This window comes from Equus asinus, chromosome 21 (assembly GCF_041296235.1).
Source record: "Equus asinus isolate D_3611 breed Donkey chromosome 21, EquAss-T2T_v2, whole genome shotgun sequence".
NCBI lineage: Eukaryota > Metazoa > Chordata > Mammalia > Perissodactyla > Equidae > Equus > Equus asinus.
Genome location: NC_091810.1, coordinates 94,013,562 through 94,021,312, shown reverse-complemented (window position 1 = coordinate 94,021,312; position 7,751 = coordinate 94,013,562).

The following is a 7,751-nucleotide window of genomic DNA, read 5'->3' as shown; positions in this document are numbered from 1 at the left end:
TCTTCTGTCCTAGGATCCTTTTCTTTGCCTTTGGGCTTTGTTTTCTGAGAGTTCCTCAACTTTATCACCTTAAACCTTCTGTTTTAAAATTCTCTTATCGTAGTTTACATTTCCCAGAGTTCTGTCTTTTCTCTAATGATCCTTTTTTTATGGCATCCTATTCTTATATCTTTTTACATCTCTGAAGATAGTAATAATAGCTTTGTTTTGGAAGCTTCTATTTCCCTGCGTAATCTCTGTTCCCTCTCTAGCTGACTCTTTTCTCTCTGTGCCCTCTGTCTCTATTCCCTGGGAGAGGCTTTCTTCAGATGACCAATGGTCCTCGCCCTTCACTCAGGTTTTGAAGCTGATGGGAAATTCCACGGATGAAGCTTGTGGAGTTCAGTCTTTACTCCGGGGTGACCTGCTGGACCATTTACATGCGAGATGCCATTGCCTTTGGGTCTTTTTCTTGGCCTAAGTTTTTCAGGGAGGGAATGTCTACTCTCCTGCCTAGAGGGGATGGTTATACCTGGCTGCTGGTGTTCTGGAAGTTTAATGCGGGCGGGGGAATCACAGCACTTCATATAATACTTTTTCCAAATCTCTCTGCTTTCAGTATAGTATTCGCAATCTTGATCATGCCTAGTGCCCCTACTTCTGGCTTAGAGACCCTTTCCTCTGCAGAGGCAAACCTCGAGTCTTCTGCAGTTTGGGGCGAGGCATCGACTAAGCTGGTTTGGGAGGGGGCCCTGGGGAGGCCTGTCCTGGGAACTGAGTTGCTCTTGGCTTTCCTCTCTGCTGATTTAGAATTTAGCTTGCTCAATTTAAGTCATATACAAATTGTCCTATTTTTCAGACTCTAAAATTTTGTTGCTATCGTTATTTCCTCCTCCTTTTAATTTTTAAAAATCCCTTTATTTCTATTTTAATAGAGATTTGGGATAGGGAGCAAATGTATTTGTTCAATCAGCCATCTTTAATCAATATTCTTTTTAAAAAGATATTCTTAATGTGATGATGTGTTCTGAAAATTAGATTTTCTGTGCCAGAATCCCAAAACAAAGAATTCTGATGAGATCAACTAATCTATTTAGAATAGTTTTGTAAATGTATTCATTAATTTCTAACCAGTTTTTAATATTTTGGCCCTTATAACTGCTGCGTGGTAAATGTTTCTATTTGTTGGCAAAACCCTCTTGGGTTGTTCATCACCTTTTATGTGGTTATAGATGTAAACAACATGTGTGCCCCAGATGGGCTCTGAAATCCAGGCGCCCACTTTATGATACACTCCTTCACAACACCAGAGGCTTCCAAATATAAATCCCTAAATCTGCGCATGTCAGCTCACATGCTAGCGTCTCGAACAGAGAATCTGTGAGTGACTAAAGTCTCTGTAGTGAGAAAGCCTGTACGTTCAGCATCTGTTTTGGTAGGAGACTTTATATTCTCCCTTCGTTCTGTAGAGCGAGGTGTGGGGCAGACTTGGACTTTGCAGGGAGGGAGTAACAAGATGCATAACTAGACGAGCAGGGACTTAGGCCCATGGTAAATGTTCACACCTTCCACATTTTATCTAATAGTATGTCCCAGAGGGAGGATTCCCGCAATGGATGTCCTCCTGGCAGAGCTGATTTCACGAAGGTAACTCCTGTGGTAACTTGAGTGGGCCAGGACTGGGTGGCATGTGGCCAGTCTCACAGCAAACAGAATCACCAGCCCTGAGATCTCAGAAATGCCATGGCCAGGGCCGGCCCAGTGGCGGAGCAGTTAAGGTCACATGTTCCACTTTGGCGGGCCGTGGTTCAAATCCCAGGTGCGGACATGGCACCACTTAGCAAGCCATGCTGTGGTAGGTGTCCCATATATAAAGTAGAGGAAGATGGGCACAGATGTTAGCTAAGGGCCAGCCTTCCTCAACAAAAACAGGAGGATTGGTTGCAGATGGTAGCTCAGGGCTAATCTTCCTTGAAAATAATAATAATAATAATAATAATACAATAATTAAATTAGTATCTCAACAGATGAGTATCATAGTGGATTAGACATAGCTGAGGAGAGAATGAGTGACCAGAATGGGGGGAAGGCATGTATAGGATATGGAGAAAAGTCTCCTTTATGGTTTTTGGAGTTCCATAAGGAGAGATGGGAGAAAATGGAGCAGAGAAAATATTTGAAAGCTGCAAATTTTCCAGATATAAGGAAAAACAAAAAATTCAAAAAATTTGAGAAGCCGCAAGGATCTCAAGTAAGAAAAATAGAAAGGAATGCATAGACGATCAGGATGATGTCGCAGACTCCAATGAGAAAGAGAAGAACTTTAAAGTAACTGGAAAAAAGGGGCAGATAACTCTCACAGGCATGGTGCTAGACTGATGGTCGGCTTATCACTAGCAGCAGGGAAGGCCAGGGGAAAGCGCACCACCAGCTTAGAATCCTATGCTTGGTGAGAATATCCTCTGAGAACAAATGTGAAATGAAAACATTATTACACCAGCAAAAACCGAGAGAACTGCACTAAAGGAAATGTTAATTAATGAGGTGCAGGCAGAAGGAACGTGATCTCAGTGGAAGGTCAGAGATGCAAGAAGGAATGAAAAGAAAAGAAAGTGGAAAATATGTCTGTAAACCTAACTGAACGTTGATGATACGAAACAACCATAGCACTGTCTGTGGGGTTTAAGTACGTAGCAATAAGAGCATATGAGCTGGAGCAGGTGAACAGAGTGAGAGTGCTCTGAGTTTCTTGTGATGACCAGGAGGAGGGTAAATTTATTGATTGACATTAGACTTTGATGAATTAAGGATGCATATTGTAGAATCTAGAGTAACCACTGAAAGCATAAAAAGAATGTATGACTTCTAAAACTGTAAAGAGGGACTGGCCCCATGGCCGAGTGGTTAAGTTCCCGCGCTCCGCTGCAGGTGGCCCAGTGTTTCATTGATTCAAATCCTGGGCGCGGACATGGCACTGCTCATCAAACCACGCTGAGGCAGCGTCCCACATGCCACAACTAGAAGGACCTACAACGAAGAATATACAACTGTGTACTGGGGGGCTTTGGGGAGAAAAAGGGAAAAATAAATAAATAAAATCTTTAAAAAAAAAAAACTGTAAAGAGAAAAAATAGTATGTTTAAAAAAATACCCGGGGGCTGGCTCCGTGGCTGAGTGGTTAAGTTCGCGCGCTCTGCTGCGGTGGCCCAGGGTTCGGATCCTGGGCACGGACATGGCACCGCTCGTCAGGCCACGTTGAGGCGGCGTCCCACATCCCACAAATAGAAGGACCTGCAACTAAGATATACAACTATGTAGGGGGTAGGGGTTGGGAAATAAAGCAGAAAAAAAAAAGATTGGCAACAGTTGTTAGCCCAGGTGCCAATCCTTAAGAGAAAAAAAAACACCCAATCAGGGGCCGGCCCCCTGGCCGAGTGGTTAAGTTCTCCTTCTCTGCTTTGGCGGGACAGGATTTCACTGGTTCGAATCCTGGGCATGGACATGGCACGGCTCATCAAGCCATGCTGAGGTGACATCCCACATGCCACAACTGGAGGGACCCATAACTGAAAATACACAACTATGTACTGGGGGACTTTGGGGAGAAAAAGGAAAAAATTTTTTAAAATCTTAAATAAAAATACCCAATCAGTCAAAAAGAACGCACAATACTGAATATATTTTGAAGCTTACATTTCAAGTAAAACTTTTAGAACTTTTACATTTTCTGGTATAGCAACTTTAATATTTCTCTCTTTTTTTTAAGATTTTGTTTTTCCTTTTTCTCCCCAAAGCCCCTCGGTACATAGTTGTGTATTTTTAGCTGTGGGTCCTTCTAGTTGTGGCATGTGGGACGCTGCCTCAGCGTGGCTTGATGAGTGGTGCCATGTCTGCGCCCAGGATCCGAACCAGCAAAACCCTGGGCCGCAGAAGCAAAGCGCATGAACTTAACCACTTGGCCACGGGGTAGCCCCACAACTTTAATATTTCAAATTCATATTCACATATTCTAATTCATTATAGCATCTCAACTGGGAAGTTAAGACTTTTAAGTTAAGCTTAAATGAGAGCTTGTTGGGATGTACAAGTGGAAAACTAGAAAAAATAAAAATTTTCTTAATTTGTCACAGATTATCTCCACACTTGATTATAATTCTTCCTTGCCTGGTAATTTCACCTCTTGCTCCATGCACATAGTGACAGTGGGAGCAACCTTGTTTATATAATAGGATGTCTTTGCAGTAGTCAATTGGTCCTCCCTTTAGGGACAACATGGATGAACCTGGAGGGCATTATGCGAACTGCAATAAGCCAGACAGAGACAAATGTGTGCTGCATGGTGTTACTTAGATGTGGAGTCAAAAACAAAAAGACAAAAAACCCCAGCAACAAAAAATGCACATCATAGAAACAGAGAGTAGAAAAGTGGTTGCCAGAGTCTGGGGTCGGGGAGATGGGGACAGGTTGGTAAAAGGGTACAAAGTTTCAGTTATAAGATGAACAAGGTCTGAGGAGCTACTGTATAAAATGTTGACTATTGTTTTCGGTTTTTGTTTTTTTCCTTTTTCTCCCCAAAGCCCCCCGGCACATAGTTGTATATTCTTCGTTGTGGGTCCTTCTAGTTGTGGCATGTGGGATGCTGCCTCAGCGTGGTTTGATGAGCGGTGCCATGTCCGCGCCCAGGATTTGAACCAACGAAACACTGGGCGGCCTGCAGCGGAGCGCGCGAACTCAACCACTCGGCCACGGGGCCAGCCCCTGACTATTGTTAATAATACTTTTTTGTATAATTGAAATTTGCTGAAAGAATAGAACTTAGGGCCGGCCCAGTGGTACAGTGGTTAAGTTTGGACATTCCACTTCGGTGGCCCAGGGTTTGCCAGTTCGGATCCCGTGTGCGGACCTGTGGACCACTCCTCAAGCCAAGCTGCGGCAGGGGTCCCACATATAAAGTAAAGGAAGATGGGCACGGCTGTTAGCTCAGGGTCAGTCTTCCTCAGCAAAAAGAGGAGGACTGGTAGCAGATGTTAGCTCAGGGCTAATCTTCCTCAAAAAAAAAAAAAACAGTTATAAAAAAAAAGAATATAACTTAAATGTTCTCACCAAAAAAAAAAAAGATAAATATGTGAGGTGGTGGATGTGTTAATTAACTCGGGAATCCTTTCATGATGTATATATATATATCAAATCATCATGTTGTACACTTTAAATATATTGCAATTTTATTTGTGAATTATACCTTGATAAAACTGAAAAGCATAGTCAGTGGGACCAGGAGTGAATGAGTGCTAGATCCAAGTTCACCAGTGAGCCCTTGTCTCTGGGGCCTAGGGATGGGGGTTGAGACTTCCAGTCCATTCACTGGGTGTGATCCTCTTCTGCTCCGTGAACAGGGAAGCTGAGGAACCTGGTCTTCAAGAGAAAGGAAGCAGAAAGGAAGAGAGAGGCGAGACAGAGAGGGTTTCTGGGTTCCGTCCAGCACTCCAGACCCTGGATCCAGAGGGGTACCAAGGCCTAAATGCGTCACTGCCCTTGGTTCCCAAGAGTTAGCCATGAACCTATGTAGTAGTTCCCTGTTTTTTTTTAAACTAAACTGAAAATAAATTATTTCAGTCAAAGCAAGTCCAAGTTTCTAAGTTTCCTTTGTGTGCCACGATGTGAAAGCAGGTTGGGAAGCACTGAACTGGAGCCATGTTGAGGAAGTAGAATTGCACTGAGCTGTGTAGGTGGAAGGAGCGGGGATGGAAGCTGTGAGGATGGTGTACAAATTCCAGCGCTCAGCAGCCCGTTGGCTGTGATGGCTGTGCTTCCCAAGAGACAGAACGTGGCTGAAAAGCAGGTCTGGGGGGAGAGGGAGATGACGAGCTCCATCTTAGACGCCTCGAGTTTGAGGTGCCTGTGGAGCACCACGAGGAGGTGTTGTGGCGTCTGGAGCTGGAAGGCGTTCTAGGTGTACATTAGGGACTTGTCAGCATGTGAAGGGTAGGAAAAGCATGAGGGTGGATGAGGTTGACCCAGACACTGCAGTGAGAGGACAACAGGGCCAAGGGCAGGTCTCTGGGACCTCCGCCTTCCCCAGTCCTGGGGCCCTTTGCATCTGCAGCAGTTGCTTTCATCAATGGTATTTTGGGGGAAAGACATTTTTAGCAGATAAGAAATGGCTCCTGGGAGAAGAGCCAAGATGGCGCCGTGAGTAGTCCTCTTTGTCTCTCGCCCTTCGAGTCTACAATTATTTGGACACTTATCGCTTGACAAAGGATATCCAGACAGCATCTCAGGACGTCTGAGACACCCACGCGACTATACATCGGAAGGCGGATGGACTTTCCTCCGGGAGGATGTGGAAATAGGTGAAAACTCTCCGACCCCGACGGGCAGCCTAGTACCCGCAAGCGGCTTTCTTCCAACGGACGCCCCCAGAGGATCCACACACATCTAGGGCAGGAGCGAGAACACAACAGAGGAGCGACGGTGGAAACAGGTGACCAGAACCCTACCTAAACCCCCTGCAATTACTCCTAAACGCAGAGGGAAACTTTGGAGTTGCACACCTGAGCCCGCGGGGAGAGTCTCTCCCCGCCATTGGCGGGGAGACCCAGCCTGGTGCTCGGGGCGCCCGGAGGGTCCCAGAGAGAGACACGGAGGGCACGGAGATCTCCCAGCTGCCATTGCCCGCCCCGTGGGACTAGGGATTGCCGGAGATCTCGGAGAGGACTGGGGCCGGGGGAACTTTCAAAGGCCGGTTCTGCGACCCGGAGGGGAAGCGCCAGAGCTCCGCCCGGGCAGCAGACAAAACTCTCTGTCTGCCGTTAGCAGAGGGGCCACGCTGAGCATTCACGGCTCCGGGAGAGGCCCGGAGAGAATCCCAGAGGGCGGGGCGACCCCCAGCTGCCGTTGCCCGCCCCGTGGGGCTAGGGATTGCCAGAGATCTCGGAGAGGACCGGGGCGGGGGGAACTTTCAAAGGCCGGTTCTGCGACCCGGAGGGGAAGCGCCGGAGCTCCGCCCGGGCAGCAGACAAAACTCTCTGTGTGCTGTTAGCAGAGGGGCCACGCTGAGCATTCACGGCTCCGGGAGAGGCCCGGAGAGAATCCCAGAGGGCAGGGCGACCCCCAGCTGCCGTTGCCCACCCCGTGAGGCTAGGGATTGCCGGAGATCTCAGAGAGGACTGGGGCTGGAGAGAGTTCCAGAGACCCAGCTTAGTAGCCTAGGGGGAAACCCTACAGGCTCACAGCAGCCTTAGGGAAAGCCTCTGCACAGCACCAGTAGAAGGCACCCAGCCGCCAGCCACAAGGCTGGAAGACCCCTGGGCAAAAGCAGCATAGCTAGGTGTACTAACCACAGACTGTAGAAGATGCCAATAGCTCTCCTGCGACCCATAGAGGACAAGTGAGATTTGGTGGGTGCCGACAGCAACGGAGCGACAAATATAAGTGATCCCACCCCTGGCCGCTGGAAAAGCCCATAACACCGTTGCAGACCCCAAGGAGAGAGCACATCTAGGTGGGCTGCAACAGTAGGCACCTGCAGCCTGAAGCCCCCCTGTGATGGCCCCCACAGCAGAGGAGGGAATCCAAAGGGCCACTGTGGCTACGAAGAGGGGCCCAGGCCCAGTTAGCAACTACGGACAGGGTTCCTGGTTGGTGAAGTATAAACAGCTGCTCCCCCCACCGCAGCAGCTGAAACAAGTGAAAGGAGCAACTAAACTCTATCTCCATGCGGAGGCACAAATCAACAACATCAAGCAATATGAAAAAATACATTAAATCTCCAG